Source organism: Pseudophryne corroboree, unplaced genomic scaffold (genome assembly GCF_028390025.1).
Source record: "Pseudophryne corroboree isolate aPseCor3 unplaced genomic scaffold, aPseCor3.hap2 scaffold_555, whole genome shotgun sequence".
Taxonomy (NCBI): Eukaryota; Metazoa; Chordata; class Amphibia; order Anura; family Myobatrachidae; genus Pseudophryne; species Pseudophryne corroboree.
Genome location: NW_026970155.1, coordinates 296,923 through 316,137, shown reverse-complemented (window position 1 = coordinate 316,137; position 19,215 = coordinate 296,923). Strand labels below are relative to the sequence as shown.

At 42.1% G+C, this 19,215-nt stretch overlaps 12 non-coding genes across 12 annotated transcripts; all 12 read left to right on the top strand.

The window, feature by feature from the left end:
• The first annotated feature begins 94 nt into the window (after positions 1-94).
• LOC135032824 (U1 spliceosomal RNA) lies at positions 95-258 on the top strand. Its single transcript, XR_010228303.1, has one exon. It is a non-coding gene; the product is annotated as a U1 spliceosomal RNA (small nuclear RNA).
• A 972-nt stretch (positions 259-1,230) lies between these two features.
• Positions 1,231-1,394, top strand: LOC135032925 (U1 spliceosomal RNA). The gene has a single exon (XR_010228388.1). It is a non-coding gene; the product is annotated as a U1 spliceosomal RNA (small nuclear RNA).
• Positions 1,395-1,546: 152 nt separating this feature from the next.
• Positions 1,547-1,709, top strand: LOC135032857 (U1 spliceosomal RNA). Its single transcript, XR_010228333.1, has one exon. It is a non-coding gene; the product is annotated as a U1 spliceosomal RNA (small nuclear RNA).
• Positions 1,710-2,379: 670 nt separating this feature from the next.
• Positions 2,380-2,544, top strand: LOC135032868 (U1 spliceosomal RNA). Its single transcript, XR_010228342.1, has one exon. It is a non-coding gene; the product is annotated as a U1 spliceosomal RNA (small nuclear RNA).
• A 149-nt stretch (positions 2,545-2,693) lies between these two features.
• LOC135032849 (U1 spliceosomal RNA) lies at positions 2,694-2,856 on the top strand. The gene has a single exon (XR_010228326.1). It is a non-coding gene; the product is annotated as a U1 spliceosomal RNA (small nuclear RNA).
• Positions 2,857-3,530: 674 nt separating this feature from the next.
• Positions 3,531-3,694, top strand: LOC135032946 (U1 spliceosomal RNA). The gene has a single exon (XR_010228408.1). It is a non-coding gene; the product is annotated as a U1 spliceosomal RNA (small nuclear RNA).
• A 152-nt stretch (positions 3,695-3,846) lies between these two features.
• On the top strand, positions 3,847-4,009 carry LOC135032878 (U1 spliceosomal RNA). Its single transcript, XR_010228351.1, has one exon. It is a non-coding gene; the product is annotated as a U1 spliceosomal RNA (small nuclear RNA).
• A 674-nt stretch (positions 4,010-4,683) lies between these two features.
• LOC135032945 (U1 spliceosomal RNA) lies at positions 4,684-4,847 on the top strand. The gene has a single exon (XR_010228407.1). It is a non-coding gene; the product is annotated as a U1 spliceosomal RNA (small nuclear RNA).
• A 152-nt stretch (positions 4,848-4,999) lies between these two features.
• LOC135032835 (U1 spliceosomal RNA) lies at positions 5,000-5,162 on the top strand. The gene has a single exon (XR_010228314.1). It is a non-coding gene; the product is annotated as a U1 spliceosomal RNA (small nuclear RNA).
• Positions 5,163-5,836: 674 nt separating this feature from the next.
• LOC135032829 (U1 spliceosomal RNA) lies at positions 5,837-6,000 on the top strand. The gene has a single exon (XR_010228307.1). It is a non-coding gene; the product is annotated as a U1 spliceosomal RNA (small nuclear RNA).
• A 152-nt stretch (positions 6,001-6,152) lies between these two features.
• Positions 6,153-6,315, top strand: LOC135032900 (U1 spliceosomal RNA). Its single transcript, XR_010228369.1, has one exon. It is a non-coding gene; the product is annotated as a U1 spliceosomal RNA (small nuclear RNA).
• Positions 6,316-18,960: 12,645 nt separating this feature from the next.
• Positions 18,961-19,076, top strand: LOC135032912 (U5 spliceosomal RNA). The gene has a single exon (XR_010228376.1). It is a non-coding gene; the product is annotated as a U5 spliceosomal RNA (small nuclear RNA).
• Positions 19,077-19,215: the final 139 nt, after the last annotated feature.

Below are 19,215 nucleotides of genomic sequence, written 5' to 3'. Positions count from 1 at the left end.
CAGATGAGAGTTCCCTTGTGCTGCCTCAGTTGAATCTCCTTTACTTGACAGAGATGTGCCTGAGCAGCGGCCCTCCCCAGCCCTATCCCAAATCATACTTATTTTGCATAGGAGATACCATGGTCATGAAGATTGTTCTCCCAGGGTGAGGTTCATTCATTGCATTCTGGGTATGCTGACCCCTGTGATTTCCCCAAATGTGGGAAACTCGACTGCATTATTTGTGGTAGTGGGGGACTGTGTTTGTGCTTTCCTCTGGTCAGCTCTGGTAAAAGTCAGATTTATTTGTCTCAGATCTTCCTCTAGCCTTGTTCTTCTTTCGAGAGTTTCCTTGTGCTGCCTCAGTTGGATCTCTTTCACTTGACAGGGGGGTGCCCGAGCAGCGACCCTCCCCAGCTCTAGCCCAACTCCTACTTACCTGCCAGGTGAGATACTATGATCATGAAGGTGCTTCTCCCAGGGCAAGGCTCACCCATTGCACTCTGATTTCCCCAAATGTGGGAAGCTTGACTGCATAATTTGTGTTTCCCCTGGTCGGCTCTCGTATAATTCAGATCTCTTTGTCTCAGGTCTCTCTCCAGCCTAGTTTGCTGTCTGTTTCCACTTCTTTTTTCATGAGCCCCTCCCTTTTATACCCTTGTGCACTATCCTGACTTCTCCTCCTGTCTGCTTACTTTGTGCCTTCCAATGCACAATGCAAACTACAGGTAGTGCTGCAGGGCCCACACCCTTTTACTTGCCGTACAGAGCAGCTCTGGAGCTGTTACAGTGCCCAGCTGCTGCAAGAAATCAGCTTGAATGCTTCAGGGGCTGGGGCATAGCCAACATGAGCCCCACACCGAAGGAGGGTGGAGGTGTTTAATGCGAACTAGGGGTCATCCAAGCGCCGCAAAAGGCCGCCATGCCCTGCACGCCCCTTTTCTCTTTTCATATGCAGACGAGGGTTGAAGCCAACTTTGACCCACTGCTTGGATGACATCACCGTATGCAAATCCATCTGCTGCAGGCCTTCCCCCAGGAATGCTTGCACTAGTTGATGCATTTGGTTTGTTGTTTGGGGGTGCTTCAGTATTAGGCAGCCTTCTGCCCTCCCATGTTCATCTGAAAATATGTGTTCTCCCTGCAGTTGTTGTCCCCAGATGAGAGTTCCCTTGTGCTGCCTCAGTTGAATCTCCTTTACTTGACAGAGATGTGCCTGAGCAGCGGCCCTCCCCAGCCCTATCCCAAATCATACTTATTTTGCATAGGAGATACCATGGTCATGAAGATTGTTCTCCCAGGGTGAGGTTCATTCATTGCATTCTGGGTATGCTGACCCCTGTGATTTCCCCAAATGTGGGAAACTCGACTGCTTTATTTGTGGTAGTGGGGGACTGTGTTTGTGCTTTCCTCTGGTCAGCTCTGGTAAAAGTCAGATTTCTTTGTCTCAGATCTTCCTTTAGCCTTGTTCTTCTTTCGAGAGTTCCCTTGTGCTGCCTCAGTTGGATCTCCTTCACTTGACAGGGGGGTACCCGAGCAGCGACCCTCCCCAGCTCTAGCCCAACTTCTACTTACCTGGCAGGTGAGATACTATGATCATGTAGGTGCTTCTCCCAGGGCAAATCTCACCCATTGCACTCTGGGTGTGCTGCTCCTGCGATTTCCCCAAATGTGGGAAACTTGACTGCATAATTTGTGTTTCCCCTGGTCGGCTCTCGTATAATTCAGATCTCTTTGTCTCAGGTCTCTCTCCAGCCTAGTTTGCTGTCTGTTTCAACTTCTCTTTTCTTGAGCCGCTCCCTTCTATGCCCTTGCGCACTATCCTGACTTCTCCCGTCTGCTTACTTTGTGCCTTCCAATGCACAATGCAAACTACAGGTAGTGCTGCAGGGCCCACACCCTTTTACTTGCCGTTCAGAGCTGCTCTGGAGCTGTTACAGTGCCCAGCTGCTGCAATAAATCAGCTTGAATGCTTCAGGGGATGGGGCATGGCCAACATGAGCCCCACACCAAAGGAGGGTGGGGTGTTTAATGCGAACTAGGGGTCATCCAAGCACCGCAAAAGGCCGCCATGCCCTGCACGCCCCTTTTCTCTTTTCATATGCAGATGAGGGTTGAAGCCAACTTTGACCCACTGCTTGGATGACATCACCGTATGCAAATCCGTCTTCTGCAGAACTTCCCCCAAGAATGCTTGCACTAGTTGTTGCATTTGGTTTGTTGTTTGGGGGTGCTTCAGTATTAGGCAGCCTTCTGCCCTCCCATGTTCATCTGAAAATATGTGTTCTCCCTGCAGTTGTTGTCCCCAGATGAGAGTTCCCTTGTGCTGCCTCAGTTGAATCTCCTTTACTTGACAGAGATGTGCATGAGCAGCGGCCCTCCCCAGCCCTATCCCAAATCATACTTATTTTGCATAGGAGATACCATGGTCATGAAGATTACTCTCCCAGGGTGAGGTTCATTCATTGCATTCTGGGTATGCTGACCCCTGTGATTTCCCCAAATGTGGGAAACGTGACTGCTTTATTTGTTGGTAGTGGGGGACTGTGTTTGTGTTTTCCTCTGATCTCTGGTAAAAGTCAGATTTCTTTGTTTCAGATCTTCCTCTAGCCTTGTTCTTCTTTCGAGAGTTTCCTTGTGCTGCCTCAGTTGGATCTCCTTCACTTGACAGGGGGGTGCCCGAGCAGCGACCCTCCCCAGCTCTAGCCCAACTCCTACTTACCTGCCAGGTGAGATACTATGATCATGAAGGTGCTTCTCCCAGGGCAAGGCTCACCCATTGCACTCTGGGTGTGCTGCCCCTGCGATTTCCCCAAATGTGGGAAACTTGACTGCATAATTTGTGTTTCCCCTGGTCAGGTCTCGTATAATTCAGATCTCTTTGTCTCAGGTCTCTCTCCAGCCTAGTTTGCTGTCTGTTTCCACTTCTCTTTTCTTGAGCCGCTCCCTTCTATGCCCTTGCGCACTATCCTGACTTCTCCTCCTTTCTGCTTACTTTGTGCCTTCCAACGCACAATGCGAACTACAGGTAGTGCTGCAGGGCCCACACCCTTTTACTTGCCGTTCAGAGCAGCTCTGGAGCTGTTACAGTGCCCAGCTGCTGCAAGAAATCAGCTTGAATGCTTCAGGGGCTGGGGCATAGCCAACATGAGCCCCACACCGAAGGAGGGTGGAGGTGTTTAATGCAAACTAGGGGTCAGCCAAGTGCTGCAAAAGACCACCATGACCTGCACGCCCCTTTTCTCTTTTCATATGCAGACGAGGGTTGAAGCCAACTTTGACCCACTGCTTGGATGACATCACCATATGCAAATCTATCTGCTGCAGGCCTTCCCCCAGGAATGCTTGCACTAGTTGTTGCATTTGGTTTGTTGTTTGGGGGTGCTTCAGTATTAGGCAGCCTTCTGCCCTCCCATGTTCATCTGAAAATATGTGTTCTCCCTGCAGTTGTTGTCCCCAGATGAGAGTTCCCTTGTGCTGCCTCAGTTGAATCTCCTTTACTTGACAGAGATGTGCCTGAGCAGCGGCCCTCCCCAGCCATATCCCAAATCATACTTATTTTGCATAGGAGATACCATTGTTATGAAGATTGTTCTCCCAGGGTGCGGTTCATTCATTGCACTCTGGGTATGCTGACCCCTGTGATTTCCCCAAATGTGGGAAACTCGACTGCATTATTTGTGGTAGTGGTGGACTGTGTTTGTGCTTTCCTCTGGTCAGCTCTGGTAAAAGTCAGATTTCTTTGTCTCAGATCTTCCTCTAGCCTTGTTCTTCTTTCGAGAGTTCCTTTGTGCTGCCTCAGTTGGATCTCCTTCACTTGACAGGGGGGTGCCCGAGCAGCGACCCTCCCCAGCTCTAGCCCAACTCCTACTTACCTGCCAGGTGAGATACTATGATCATGAAGGTGCTTCTCCAAGGGCAAGGCTCACCCATTGCACTCTGGGTGTGCTGCTCCTGCGATTTCCCCAAATGTGGGAAACTTGACTGCATAATTTGTGTTTCCCCTGGTCAGGTCTCGTATAATTCAGATATCTTTGTCTCAGGTCTCTCTCCAGCCTAGTTTGCTGTCTGTTTCCACTTCTCTTTTCTTGAGCCGCTCCCTTCTATGCCCTTGCGCACTATCCTGACTTCTCCTCCTTTCTGCTTACTTTGTGCCTTCCAACGCACAATGCGAACTACAGGTAGTGCTGCAGGGCCCACACCCTTTTACTTGCCTTACAGAGCAGCTCTGGAGCTGTTACAGTGCCCAGCTGCTGCAAGAAATCAGCTTGAATGCTTCAGGGGCTGGGGCATAGCCAACATGAGCCCCACACCGAAGGAGGGTGGAGGTGTTTAATGCAAACTAGGGGTCAGCCAAGTGCCGCAAAAGGCCACCATGCCCTGCACGCCCCTTTTCTCTTTTCATATGCAGACGAGGGTTGAAGCCAACTTTGACCCACTGCTTGGATGACATCACCATATGCAAATCTATCTGCTGCAGGCCTTCCCCCAGGAATGCTTGCACTAGTTGTTGCATTTGGTTTGTTGTTTGGGGGTGCTTCAGTATTAGGCAGCCTTCTGCCCTCCCATGTTCATCTGAAAATATGTGTTCTCCCTGCAGTTGTTGTCCCCAGATGAGAGTTCCCTTGTGCTGCCTCAGTTGAATCTCCTTTACTTGACAGAGATGTGCCTGAGCAGCGGCCCTCCCCAGCCATATCCCAAATCATACTTATTTTGCATAGGAGATACCATTGTTATGAAGATTGTTCTCCCAGGGTGCGGTTCATTCATTGCACTCTGGGTATGCTGACCCCTGTGATTTCCCCAAATGTGGGAAACTCGACTGCATTATTTGTGGTAGTGGTGGACTGTGTTTGTGCTTTCCTCTGGTCAGCTCTGGTAAAAGTCAGATTTCTTTGTCTCAGATCTTCCTCTAGCCTTGTTCTTCTTTCGAGAGTTCCTTTGTGCTGCCTCAGTTGGATCTCCTTCACTTGACAGGGGGGTGCCCGAGCAGCGACCCTCCCCAGCTCTAGCCCAACTCCTACTTACCTGCCAGGTGAGATACTATGATCATGAAGGTGCTTCTCCCAGGGCAAGGCTCACCCATTGCACTCTGGGTGTGCTGCCCCTGCAATTTCCCCAAATGTGGGAAACTTGACTGCATAATTTGTGTTTCCCCTGGTCGGCTCTCGTATAATTCAGATCTCTTTGTCTCAGGTCTCTCTCCAGCCTAGTTTGCTGTCTGTTTCCACTTCTCTTTTCTTGAGCCCCTCCCTTCTATACCCTTGTGCACTATCCTGACTTCTCCTCCCGTCTGCTTACTTTGTGCCTTCCAATGCACAATGCAAACTACAGGTAGTGCTGCAGGGCCCACACCCTTTTACTTGCCTTACAGAGCAGCTCTGGAGCTGTTACAGTGCCCAGCTGCTGCAAGAAATCAGCTTGAATGCTTCATGGGATGGGGCATGGCCAACATGAGCCCCACACCAAAGGAGGGTGGGGGTGTTTAATGCGATCTAGGGGTCATCCAAGCAGCGCAAAAGGCCGCCATGCCCTGCACGCCCCTTTTCTCTTTTCATATGCAGACGAGGGTTGAAGCCAACTTTGACCCACTGCTTGGATAACATCACCATATGCAAATCCATCTGCTGCAGGCCTTCCCCCAGGAATGCTTGCACTAGTTGTTGCATTTGGTTTGTTGTTTGGGGGTGCTTCAGTATTAGGCAGCCTTCTGCCCTCCCATGTTCATCTGAAAATATGTGTTCTCCCTGCAGTTGTTGTCCCCAGATGAGAGTTCCCTTGTGCTGCCTCAGTTGAATTTCCTTTACTTGACAGAGATGTGCCTGAGCAGCGGCCCTCCCCAGCCCTATCCCAAATCATACTTATTTTGCATAGGAGACACCATGGTCATGAAGATTGTTCACCCAGGGTGAGGTTCTTTCATTGCATTCTGGGTATGCTGACCCCTGTGATTTCCCCAAATGTGGGAAACTCGCCTGCATTATTTGTGGTAGTGGGGGACTGTGTTTGTGTTTTCTGCTGGTCAGCTCTGGTAAAAGTCAGATTTCTTTGTCTCAGATCTTCCTCTAGCCTTGTTCTTCTTTCGAGAGTTCCATTGTGCTGCCTCAGTTGGATCTCCTTCACTTGACAGGGGGGTGCCCGAGCAGCGACCCTCCCCAGCTCTAGCCCAACTCCTATTTACCTGCCAGGTGAGATACTATGATCTTGAAGGTGCTTCTCCAAGGGCAAGGCTCACCCATTGCACTCTGGCTGTGCTGCCCCTGCGATTTCCCCAAATGTGGGAAACTTGACTGCATAATTTGTGTTTCCCCTGGTCGGCTCTCGTATAATTCAGATCTCTTTGTCTCAGGTCTCTCTCCAGCCTAGTTTGCTGTCTGTTTCCACTTCTCTTTTCTTGAGCCGCTCCCTTCTATGCCCTTGCGCACTATCCTGACTTCTCCCGTCTGCTTACTTTGTGCCTTCCAACGCACAATGCGAACTACAGGTAGTGCTGCAGGGCCCACACCCTTTTATTTGCCTTACAGAGCAGCTCTGGAGCTGTTACAGTGCCCAGCTGCTGCAAGAAATCAGCTTGAATGCTTCAGGGGCTGGGGCATAGTCAACATGAGCCCCACACCGAAGGAGGGTGGAGGTGTTTAATGCGAACTAGGGGTCATCCAAGCGCCGCAAAATGCCGCCATGCCCTGCATAACCCTTTTCTCTTTTCATATGCAGATGAGGGTTCCAGCCAACTTTGGCCCACTGCTTGGATGACATCACCGTATGCAAATTCGTCTCCTGCAGACCTTCCCCCAGGAATGCTTGTACTAGTTATTGCATATGGTTTGATATTTGATGGTGCTTCAGTATTAGGCAGCCTTCCGCCCTCCCATGTTCATCTGAAAAGATGTGGTCTCCCTGCAGTTGTTGTCCCCAGACGAGAGTTCCCTTGTGCTTCCTCAGTTGAATCTCCTTAACTTGACGGGGGAGGGGCTGCCCGAGCAGCCACCCTCCCCAGCCCTATCCCAACTCATACTTATTTTGCATATGAGATCTCTATATCATGAAGATTGTTCTCACAGGGTGAGGTTCATCCATTATATTTTAAAATAGGAAGGTTCAAATTACATATTTGAATTGCATCTATGTGCTGGATTCAAATGTCCCCCCCCTTCCTTTCTCAATTGTGCCCATCAGCAGCTATTCTAAGGTTGCTGCCAATGGGTGTGACACATTAATTTCTTCTGTGGGGTACACTGGACTCCACAAGGATTCACATTGGGGTGTAGAGTAGGATCTTGATCTGAGGCACCAACCGGCTCAAAGCTTTTGACTGTTCCCAAGATGCTCAGCGCATTCTCCTCTATAACCCCGCTTCCATGAACAGGGAGCTCAGTTTGTAGTTGTTGCCTTCAGTAGCAGGCCACTTAACAGGGGCCTGCCTCAAGCAGCCTATTCTTAGCTATTAATTTTGACAAGAAAAGAAGAACTTTTTTTATGAGAATCTACAAGGGCTGCAGCAGGCTAGGTCTAATAGACATCTTTACTGCAGCTTCATCACTCCCAGCGGCACTGTATACTCCCATGCCCTGGTTGCTGGGTCACTGCAGCGGAGGCTCCGGTTTCTTCCTAAGGTCAGTCACACACAATGTAACACCCCGGTATAACAAGTGTGTAAACTATGTGGAACAGGTCAGGGATACCTTGATGGACTATTCCTCCTTCAGCAGCAGCTCTTCTCTATTCCTGGCAGAGAGGCAAGGTTTCCCCAGACACAAAGAAAGGCAGGCAGGGCTTTGTATGAAAGAATAAATGGTTTACCACATAACTCAGAAAAGGAACTGATTACAGTAGGGAAGGGAAAGATTTGATTCAAGCAACTTAAACACAGACACCATATACACTTTAAGTCATTACACAAATGGTAATATAACTAAATCTGAGATTAATACTATGTTGCTTAGTAATAGAAATCAACTTATGCAGACAATATTTAAGTCCAAGATAACATTGGTGTCACTGCAGGGAGTCTCTATGTGCACGTTGGGGCCCGGTTATGTTGTTACATAGTTATATGCAGCTATTGTCTCCTTTAGCTGTGAACAAAATATTGTAGCTCTGTGTAGTAAAGATGATTGTTTAAAACAAACTGGAGCTGCTTCCCATGTAAATCGCTGCATAGGTATAGTAAATATAGGATAATGTCCTTTGCAGTGGAGTAGGTTTCAGTATAAATATGGATTTATCTCACCCAGTCAATAGATGTTTCTGAGGCAGTTTCCCCTCAGATGTAGGCCAGTCAGCATTGGTATAAAGGCTTTATACTCTCCTGTCTCTGACACTTGCTGTGCACTCTCTTGGCTGAGAGTGTCATGGCGTTCTTACTTGTTAATTGCTGCACTTCCACTGCTGTATTTTGCACTACTGCTTACTCTCTCATGCAATTTTCAGCTTATTTGTCTCCCCTCTCTCAGCTGCTCATCTCTGCGTAATGGCGTCGCCAGCTCTTTCCTCACCATGGCTCCAACTGACTTCTCAAACTGCTGTTCAATTTTCTTTTAAATAAACTTTATTTAAAATGGCACAGGCAACTACACTGTTGTCAAAAATGTCCTTGTTGTTATGGGATATCACACGTGCCCCCCCCCAAAACATGCGTGTCCTCACGCATTTTGGTTTTATCCCTATATAAACTTCTCACTATATCCAGTCACATTCATTAGTGAACACAGATTATGTCTGAAACATTAACATTTATCAACATTTTTAACATCAGTATCTGATAGGTATAATTCCTTTTGTGCTATAGTACATTAACACATGCTCCTGGAGCAATCGGTTGAAATCTGGACAGTATATGGTCTTGAAAAGTTTGTCTAGGAAACCTCAACCCCCCTGCCATGGATGAGTATTGAACTCTTTCTAAACTGTCTTTGGGACATGCTGTACAAAACTGCAGCTGACTATGGTGGTTTTCTGTTTTGCAAGCCCTAGTCTTCTTGCCTCCTTGTCGGTGACAAACCACCTTAGTCTGCTGTAAATACATTTTATGAGCCTCTTCCATTCCATCTTGGGATTCAGTATCACAGCTAGTTTGGGACAATGGATTCTGGAGAGAAAGAGGCAGCAAGGTTCTTCTTACAGAACAGGTTGGACAGTTTCGGCACCATCTCTTGATGTCTTCCCTCATTTCAACCCAAAAGAACTTTTTCCAGATGCTTGTTTCCATCCTTTTGCACCCAGGGTGACCTGACTTGTAATGAGTATTAGGATCCACACTACATCGAACCAACTGTCCTTTCTCTTCAAACAGCCTTTCTCGCTGTCTCAACAACTTCAGGAGTTCTGGCGAGGATTCTTGCCTTTGTCGCTTGGTCAGGTATTTCCCAATCTTCAGTAAGGCTTTGAGGTGTCTTATCATCTGACTTTTATCTTGCAGGTGGTCAAAACTGGTTCCTTGAATAGGTTGCTCACAGTTTCTAGAACTGGATGCTATATTATTCATGCCTAACATTGAAGCATTCTTTCGGATAATCTGGACACTGGAGATGGGCATTTCTATCATTATTTGGCTGGCCTTATTTTTTTCATGTTCCTCTCTTACAGATAATTCTGTTATCATTCTTCCCTTTTGTTTGGCTATCCCAGGTTGAAGGCCTTGTTTCTCCTGGAGCTTGTCAGTTTGAAACTCTCCTTGGAGTGCTGCTACGAGCTCCTCACAGCAGTTCCGCAACACATTCATGCCCACTATCACTGGAGGCAATCCATCATCTTGGGCAGTGGTGATGATGATGCCTTGCTGTGGTAGCACTGTTCGTCCGATTTGAATTTCATCTTCCCAGTATCCTTTGCAAGGGATGCAGTGCCCATTGCTTGCAATCGGGTTTATCAATGTGGAAGTTGACGGAAACATCTGTTCCTCAGTCCAATGCTGCTCAAACTGTGTTGCTTGTATTGTGGTCACTTGTGATCCAGTGTCTAAGAGAGCGGGCATTGAGACTCCATTGATGCAAACTTGAACCACCGGGCATTGGCTAACATAACGGGTTAACCACATGAATTTGGAGTTTAAATGATCTGGCTGCTCAAATTCTCTCTTAATTTGTCCGCTTCCTTCACAGCTTTGAAAAATGGGTCGCCTTTGGGAGGCAAAGTGGTTGGAAAAAAGTGTCTCCCTGTTTCTATGTAGGTCCCATTGGGAACTGTTCAGTGGTCTCCTCTCCTGGCACCATTCCATTTCTTCATGGAGCAGTGCCTGCTGTCTCTTCAGAATCTGCAGGTCTCTGCGCATCTCTGTCACACCACGTGTCAGTTCAGCCAGCAGACTTCGTAACTCACTAGAAGAGTCAAATATGCATGTCTTTGAACATGGCACTGTCACTCCTTTTACTGTAGGTGGGTAAGTAGCTCCTTTAAAACTTGACTCCTGGGCATCAGAATTCTCTTGATACCGTGGCATCTCTGGAATAGACTCTTGTGGAACAGCCCCTGAAGTAAGACTGGAGCCTAGAACTTTAATCGCAGCCTCTTTAAAATCCAGGAATGTGCTTCCAGGCTTCTGCAATCTCAATAGTCGCAGCTGAGTTTTTACAAATTCGCCCCTTGCAACTTCAGTGAACTGGTCCAATAACATTTTCTCTTTGTCATGCACTTCCTCAGGGTCTGCTTGCTGAACATCTCTGAGTGCTTCCTGAAAGCTGAGGGCATAGCCCCGTAGTGACTCTCCTGGTTGTTGCTTTCGAGCAAAGAAGTGCATTTTAAGTTCTGACACTGTCCTTGTGTCAAATGTGGTAGCAAGCCTGTTGAGGATCTGGTCCACAGTCTTCTTCTCTTCAGTAGGCCAGGAAGTAACCTCTCTAAGTGCAAGCCCTTTCAACTGTCCCATCAAGATCTCCAACTTTTGCTGCTCTTTCAGCGGGTACAGACGAAACAAAGACTGCAGTAGTATCCTCATCAGTTTATTTTTGTCAATTACCATTTTAATAATCGGGTAAAGAAAATTAAGTGGATTTTTGAAAGAAAACAATACTGTCAATATACTATTAAAACAAATTAAAATGGTAAAAGTTATTGTACTTTAAGTAAAAATAAAAGAGCAAAAATATCAATCCCAGTTTTGGATTACTTTAATTAACAAAAAAAAAATGCATATAGCAGAGGATAGTTTCAATCTGCCTACCTCTGGGCTATGGACCCAGCATGCTTCCATTACAGTACTCTGCTGCACATGTAATTGCAAGAGATCCTGAAGCACTCACTCATCATGGGAAAGTACCAATGTGTTTCTTCATTGGTTGATGGAAGAAACATCTTACAAAAACTCTCCAGATTATTGACTATTTAAAGTTTTTCTTGGAAACGTTCTAGATGAATGCTTATCAGCCTTTGTCAGTATGTACTTTTGCAAAGTGTCGCTGTGGCGCAATCAGTTAGTGTGTAAGGCTATTAACCAAAAGGTTGGTGGTTCAATCCCACCCAGGGACGTAATTGACCTTGTTATCAGATTTTGGTGATCTTTAAGTAGACAAGTCAAAATTTCAAAAACCCCTCTTATGGTGTAGGGTACCTGGCCTTCTCTGATGTAATCAGAGTTAGATTTGATTCAGTGATTTTATAAAAACAGCTAGGAAGCACAATTTAGCAGTGGTTTGCAGAGAAAAAGAAATATGCTGGCAAAAAAATCCAATTGAGTGATTAAACAGCTCTTCATTTTCTGGCTTTACTTTTATGCTAACAAATTTGTTCTCTGAAAAGTGTCCACAAAGCCAAATATCTGATTAACATCTTTGTAGGGATGGTTTTTCACCTATTACTAAATTAAACTTGCTTCATTGGAAAGGCAGCAAGATGCATCCTCATTTCAATATCTACTGAAATAATACAGGTTGACACCAGGAAACATTAACGCCACTGCATCCTTGCTGCTTTCTCATGTGGAAGTCTGTTTAATGTGAAAACAAGGTGATATCTAATTAGCACACAGGTAAGGAATTAAGAAAATCTTTATTTAAGGGTGAAGATGTTTCTCACAAAATCGTTGCCCCAATGCATCATTGAAATTCAAGCTGGAAAGATGATTTTAATATATCACTTGTACATTTTGTATTGCTCTTCTGGTGACAATGTAGTTTGTTTTTGTCAATTACCATTTTAATAATAGGGTAAAGAAAATTAAGTGGATTTTTGAAAGAAAACAATACTGTCAATATACTATTAAAACAAATTAAAATGGTAAAAGTTATTGTACTTTAAGTAAAAATAAAAGCTAAAATATCAATCCCAGTTTTGGATTACTTTAATGAACAAAAAAATATGCATATAGCAAAGGATAGTTTCAATCTGCCTACCTCTGGGTTATGGACCCAGCATGCTTCCATTACAGTACTCTGCTGCACATGTAAGTGCAAGAGATCCTGAAGCACTCACTCATCATGCGAAAGTACCAATGTGTTTCTTCATTGGTTGCTGGAAGAAACATCTTACAAAAACTCTCCAGATTATTGACTTTTTAAAGTTTTTCTAGGAAACGTTCTAGATGAATGCTTATTAGTCTTTGTCAGTATTTACTTTTTGCAAAGTGTCTCTGTGGCGCAATCGGTTAGTGTGTTCAGCTATTAATCAAAAGGTTGGTGGTTCAATCCCACCCAGGGACGTGATTGACCTTGTGATCAGATTTTGGTGATATTTAAGTAGACAAGTCAAAATTGCAAACCCCCTCTTATGGTGTAGGGTACCTGGCCTTCTCTGATGTAATCAGAGTTAGATTTGATTAAGTGATTTTATAAAAAAAACAGCTAGGAAGCACAATTTAGCAGTGAGTTGCAGAGAAAAAGAAAAATGCTGGCAGAAAAATCCAATTGAGTGATTAAACAGCTCTTCATTTTCTGGCTTTATTTTTATGATAACAAATTTGTTCTCTGAAAAGTGTCCACAAAGCCAAGTATCTGATTAACATCTTTGTAGGGATGGTTTTTCACCTATTACTAAATTAAACTTGCTTCATTGGAAAGGCAGCAAGATGCATCCTCATTTCAATATCTACGGAAATAATACAGGTTGACACCATGAAACATTAACGCCACTGCATCTTTGCTGTTTTCTCATGTGGAAGTCTGTTTAATGTGAAAACAAGGTGATATCTAATTAGCACACAGGTAAGGAATTAAGAAAATCTTTATTTAAGGGTGAAGATGTTTCTCACAAAATCGTTGCCCCAATGCATCATTGAAATCCAAGCTGGAAAGATGATTTTAATATATTACTTGAACATTTTATATTGCTCTTCTGGTGATAATGTAGTTTGTTTTTGTCAATTACCATTTTAATAATCGGGTAAAGAAAATTAAGTGGATTTTTGAAAGAAAACAATATTGTCAATATACTATTAAAACAAATTAAAATGGTAAAAGTTATTGTACTTTAAGTAAAAATAAAAGAGCAAAAATATCAATCCCAGTTTTGGATTACTTTAATTAACAAAAAAAAATGCATATAGCAGAGGATAGTTTCAATCTGCCTACCTCTGGGTTATGGACCCAGCATGCTTCCATTACAGTACTCTGCTGCACATGTAAGTGCAAGAGATCCTGAAGCACTCACTCATCATGGGAAAGTACCAATGTGTTTCTTCATTGGTTGATGGAAGAAACATCTTACAAAAACTCTCCACATTATTGACTTTTTAAAATGTTTCTAGGAATCGTTCTAGATGAATGCTTATTAGCCTTTGTCAGTATGGACTTTTGCAAAGTGTTGCTGTGGTGCAATCAGTTACTGTGTAAGGCTATTAACCAAAAGGTTGGTGGTTCAATCCCACCCAGGGACGTAATTGACCTCGTTATCAGATTTTGGTGATCTTTATGTAGACAAGTCAAAATTTCGAAAACCCCTGTTATGGTGTAGGGTACCTGGCCTTCTCTGATGTAATCAGAGTTAGATTTGATTCAGTGATTTTATAAAAACAGCTAGGAAGCACAATTTAGCAGTGGGTTGCAGAGAAAAAGAAATATGCTGGCAAAAAAATCCAATTGAGTGATTAAATAGCTCTTCATTTTCTGGCTTTATTTTTATGCTAACAAATTTGTTCTCTGAAAAGTGTCCACAAAGCCAAGTATCTGATTAACATCTTTGTAGGGATGGTTTTTCACCTATTACTAAATTAAACTTGCTTCATTGGAAAGGCAACAAGATGCATCCTCATTTCAATATCTACTGAAATAATACAGGTTGACACCAGGAAACATTAACGCCACTGCATCCTTGCTGCTTTCTCATGTGGAAGTCTGTTTAATGTGAAAACAAGGTGATATCTAATTAGCACACAGGTAAGGAATTAAGAAAATCTTTATTTAAGGGTGAAGATGTTTCTCACAAAATTGTTGCCCCAATGCATCATTTAAATTCAAGCTGGAAAGATGATTTTAATATATCATTTGTACATTTTGTATTGCTCTTCTGGTGACAATGTAGTTTGTTTTTGTCAATTACCATTTTAATAATTGGGTAAAGAAAATTAATTGGATTTTTGAAAGAAAACAATACTGTCAATATACTATTAAAACAAATTAAAATGGTAAAAGTTATTGTACTTTAAGTAAAAATAAAAGAGCAAAAATATCAATCCCAGTTTTGGATTACTTTAATTAACAAAAAAAATGCATATAGCAGAGGATAGTTTCAATCTGCCTACCTCTGGGTTATGGACCCAGCATGCTTCCATTACAGTACTCTGCTGCACATGTAAGTGCAAGAGATCCTGAAGCACTCACTCATCATGGGAAAGTACCAATGTGTTTCTTCATTGGTTGATGGAAGAAACATCTTACAAAAACTCTCCACATTATTGACTTTTTAAAATGTTTCTAGGAATCGTTCTAGATGAATGCTTATTAGCCTTTGTCAGTATGGACTTTTGCAAAGTGTTGCTGTGGCGCAATCAGTTACTGTGTAAGGCTATTAACCAAAAGGTTGGTGGTTCAATCCCACCCAGGGATGTAATTGACCTTGTTATCAGATTTTGGTGATCTTTATGTAGACAAGTCAAAATTTCAAACCCCCTCTTATGGTGTAGGGTACCTGGCCTTCTCTGATGTAATCAGAGTTAGATTTGATTCAGTGATTTTATAAAAACAGCTAGGAAGCACAATTTAGCAGTGGGTTGCAGAGAAAAAGAAATATGCTGGCAAAAAAATCCAATTGAGTGATTAAACAGCTCTTCATTTTCTGGCTTTATTTTTATGCTAACAAATTTGTTCTCTGAAAAGTGTCCACAAAGCCAAGTTTCTGATTAACACATTTGTAGGGATGGTTTTTCACCTATTACTAAATTAAACTTGCTTCATTGGAAAGGCAGCAAGATGCATCCTCATTTGAATATCTACTGAAATAATACAGGTTGACACCAGGAAACATTAACGCCACTGCATCCTTGCTGCTTTCTCATGTGGAAGTCTGTTTAATGTGAAAACAAGGTGATATCTAATTAGCACACAGGTAAGGAATTAAGAAAATCTTTATTTAAGGGTGAAGATGTTTCTCACAAAATCATTGCCCCAATGCATCATTGAAATTCAAGCTGGAAAGATGATTTTAATATATCACTTGTACATTTTGTATTGCTCTTCTGGTGACAATGTAGTTTGTTTTTGTCAATTACCATTTTAATAATCGGGTAAAGAAAATTAAGTGGATTTTTGAAAGAAAACAATACTGTCAATATACTATTAAAACAAATGAAAATGGTAAAAGTTATTGTACTTTAAGTAAAAATAAAAGAGCAAAAATATCAATCCCAGTTTTGGATTACTTTAATTAACAAAAAAAAACGCATATAGCAGAGGATAGTTTCAATCTGCCTACATCTGGGCTATGGACCCAGCATGCTTCCATTACAGTACTCTGCTGCACATGTAATTGCAAGAGATCCTGAAGTACTCACTCATCATGGGAAAGTACCAATGTGTTTCTTCATTGGTTGATGGAAGAAACATCTTACAAAAACTCTCCAGATTATTGACTATTTAAAGTTTTTCTAGGAAACGTTCTAGATGAATGCTTATTAGCCTTTGTCAGTATGTACTTTTGCAAAGTGTCGCTGTGGCGCAATCAGTTAGTGTGTACGGCTATTAACCAAAAGGTTGGTGGTTCAATCCCACCCAGGGATGTAATTGACCTTGTTATCAGATTTTGGTGATCTTTAAGTAGACAAGTCAAAATTTCAAAAACCCCTGTTATGGTGTAGGGTACCTGGCCTTCTCTGATGTAATCAGAGTTAGATTTGATTCAGTGATTTTATAAAAACAGCTAGGAAGCACAATTTAGCAGCGGTTTGCAGAGAAAAAGAAATATGCTGGCAAAAAAATCCAATTGAGTGATTAAACAGCTCTTCATTTTCTGGCTTTATTTTTATGCTAACAAATTTGTTCTCTGAAAAGTGTCCACAAAGCCAAGTATCTGATTAACATCTTTGTAGGGATGGTTTTTCACCTATTGCTAAATTAAACTTGCTTTATTGGAAAGGCAGCAAGATGCATCCTCATTTCAATATCTACTGAAATAATACAGGTTGACACCAGGAAACATTAACGCCACTGCATCCTTGCTGCTTTCTCATGTGGAAGTCTGTTTAATGTGAAAACAAGGTGATATCTAATTAGCACACAGGTAAGGAATTAAGAAAATCTTTATTTAAGGGTGAAGATGTTTCTCACAAAATCGTTGCCCCAATGCATCATTGAAATTCAAGCTGGAAAGATGATTTTAATATATCACTTGTACATTTTGTATTGCTCTTCTGGTGACAATGTAGTTTGTTTTTGTCAATTACCATTTTAATAATAGGGTAAAGAAAATTAAGTGGATTTTTGAAAGAAAACAATACTGTCAATATACTATTAAAACAAATTAAAATGGTAAAAGTTATTGTACTTTAAGTAAAAATAAAAGAGCAAAAATATCAATCCCAGTTTTGGATTACTTTAATTAACAAAAAAAAAATGCATATAGCAGAGGATAGTTTCAATCTGCCTACCTCTGGGTTAAGGGGCCCAGCATGCTTCCATTGCAGTACTCTGCTGCACATGTAAGTGCAAGAGATTCTGAAGCACTCACTCATCATGGGAAAGTACCAATGTGTTTCTTCATTGGTTGATGGAAGAAACATCTTACAAAAACTCTCCAGATTATTGACTTTTTAAAGTTTTCTAGGAAACGTTCTAGATGAATGCTTATTAGCCTTTGTCAGTATGTACTTTTGCAAAGTGTCTCTGTGGTGCAATCGGTTAGTGTGTTTGGTTATTAACCAAAGGGTTGGTGGTTCAATCCCACCCAGGGATGTTATTGACCTTGTCATCAGATTTTGGTGATCTTTAAGTAGACAAGTCAAAATTTCAAACCCCCTCTTATGGTGTAGGGTACCTGGCCTACTCTGATGTAATCAGAGTTAGATTTGATTAAGTGATTTTATCAAAAAAAAGCTAGGAAGCACAATTTAGCAGTGGTTTGCAGAGAAAATGAAATATGCTGGCAGAAAAATCCAATTGAGTGATTAAACAGCTCTTCATTTTCTGGCTTTATTTTTATGCTAACTAATTTATTCTCTGAAAAGTGTCCACAAAGCCAAGTATCGGATTAACATCTTTGTAGGGATGGTTTTTCACCTATTACTAAATTAAACTTGCTTCATTGGAAAGGCAGCAAGATGCATCCTCATTTCAATATCTACTGAAATAATACAGGTTGACACCAGGAAACATTAACGCCACTGCATCCTTGCTGCTTTCTCATGTGGAAGTCTGTTTAATGTGAAAAAAAGGTGATATCTAATTAGCACACAGGTAAGGAATTAAGAAAATCTTTATTTAAGGGTAAGATGTTTCTCACAAAATCGTTGCCCCAATGCATCATTGAAATTCAAGCTGGAAAGATGATTTTAATATATCACTTGTACATTTTGTATTGCTCTTCTGGTGACAATGTAGTTTGTTTTTGTCAATTACCATTTTAATAATCGGGTAAAGAAAATTAAGTGGATTTTTGAAAGAAAACAATACTGTCTATATACTATTAAAACAAATTAAAAAGGTAAAAGTTATTGTACTTTAAGTAAAATAAAAAGAGCAAAAATATCAATCCCAGTTTTGGATTACTTTAATTAACAAAAAAAAAATGCATATAGCAGAGGATAATTTCAATCTGCCTACCTCTGGGTTATGGACCCAGCATGCTTCCATTACAGTACTCTGCTGCACATGTAAGTGCAAGAGATCCTGAAGCACTCACTCATCATGGGAAAGTACCAATGTGTTTCTTCATTGGTTGATGGAAGAAACATCTTACAAAAACTCTCCAGATTATTGACTATTTAAAGTTTTTCTAGGAAACGTTCTAGATGAATGCTTATTAGCCTTTGTCAGTATGTACTTTCACAAAGTGTCGCTGTAGCGCAATCAGTTAGTGTGTACGGCTATTAACCAAAAAGTTGGTGGTTCAATCCCACCCAGGGACGTAATTGACCTTGTGATCAGATTTTGGTGATATTTAAGTAGACAAGTCAAAATTTCAAACCCTCTCTTATGGTGTAGGGTACCTGGCCTACTCTGATGTAATCAGTTAGATTTGATTAAGTGATTTTATAAAAAAAACAGATAGGAAGCACAATTTAGCAGTGGGTTGCAGAGAAAAAGAAATATGCTGGCAGAAAAATCCAATTGAGTGATTAAACAGCTCTTCATTTTCTGGCTTTATTTTTATGCTAACAAATTTGTTCTCTGAAAAGAGTCCACAAAGCCAAGTATCTGATTAACACCTTTGTAGGGATGGTTTTTCACCTATTACTAAATTAAACATGCTTCATTGGGAGCACATGGAAAAGAGTACAAACCATGTTTATAGCAAGGGGAAGCCTGGTGAGAAATCTGCTTTCTTTCTTTCAAATTGGGTGCTCACTTTGAGCTGAATGAGGACTGCTGGCATGGCACTCAGGCGACAGGTGGAATCTTGGTCATGTTCTGGTTTCTCTTCAGAACGAACAAATCTTTCGCCTTTTACTAAAGATTTCCGTGGAGAGGAGCAAAACTGAGTTTTATCTCAATTTTTGCATGCCCCATCTTATTGGGGTTTTATTTTATCGGTTTAAAGATAGAACGAGTGTGCTTTAATGTAAGCTCATTTGCATAGAAATGACAGTAAATGTTTGTTTCTTTTCAAACAGAACTTTCTTGACCACACTAATTGCTTGAAAGATCTGGGAGCACATGG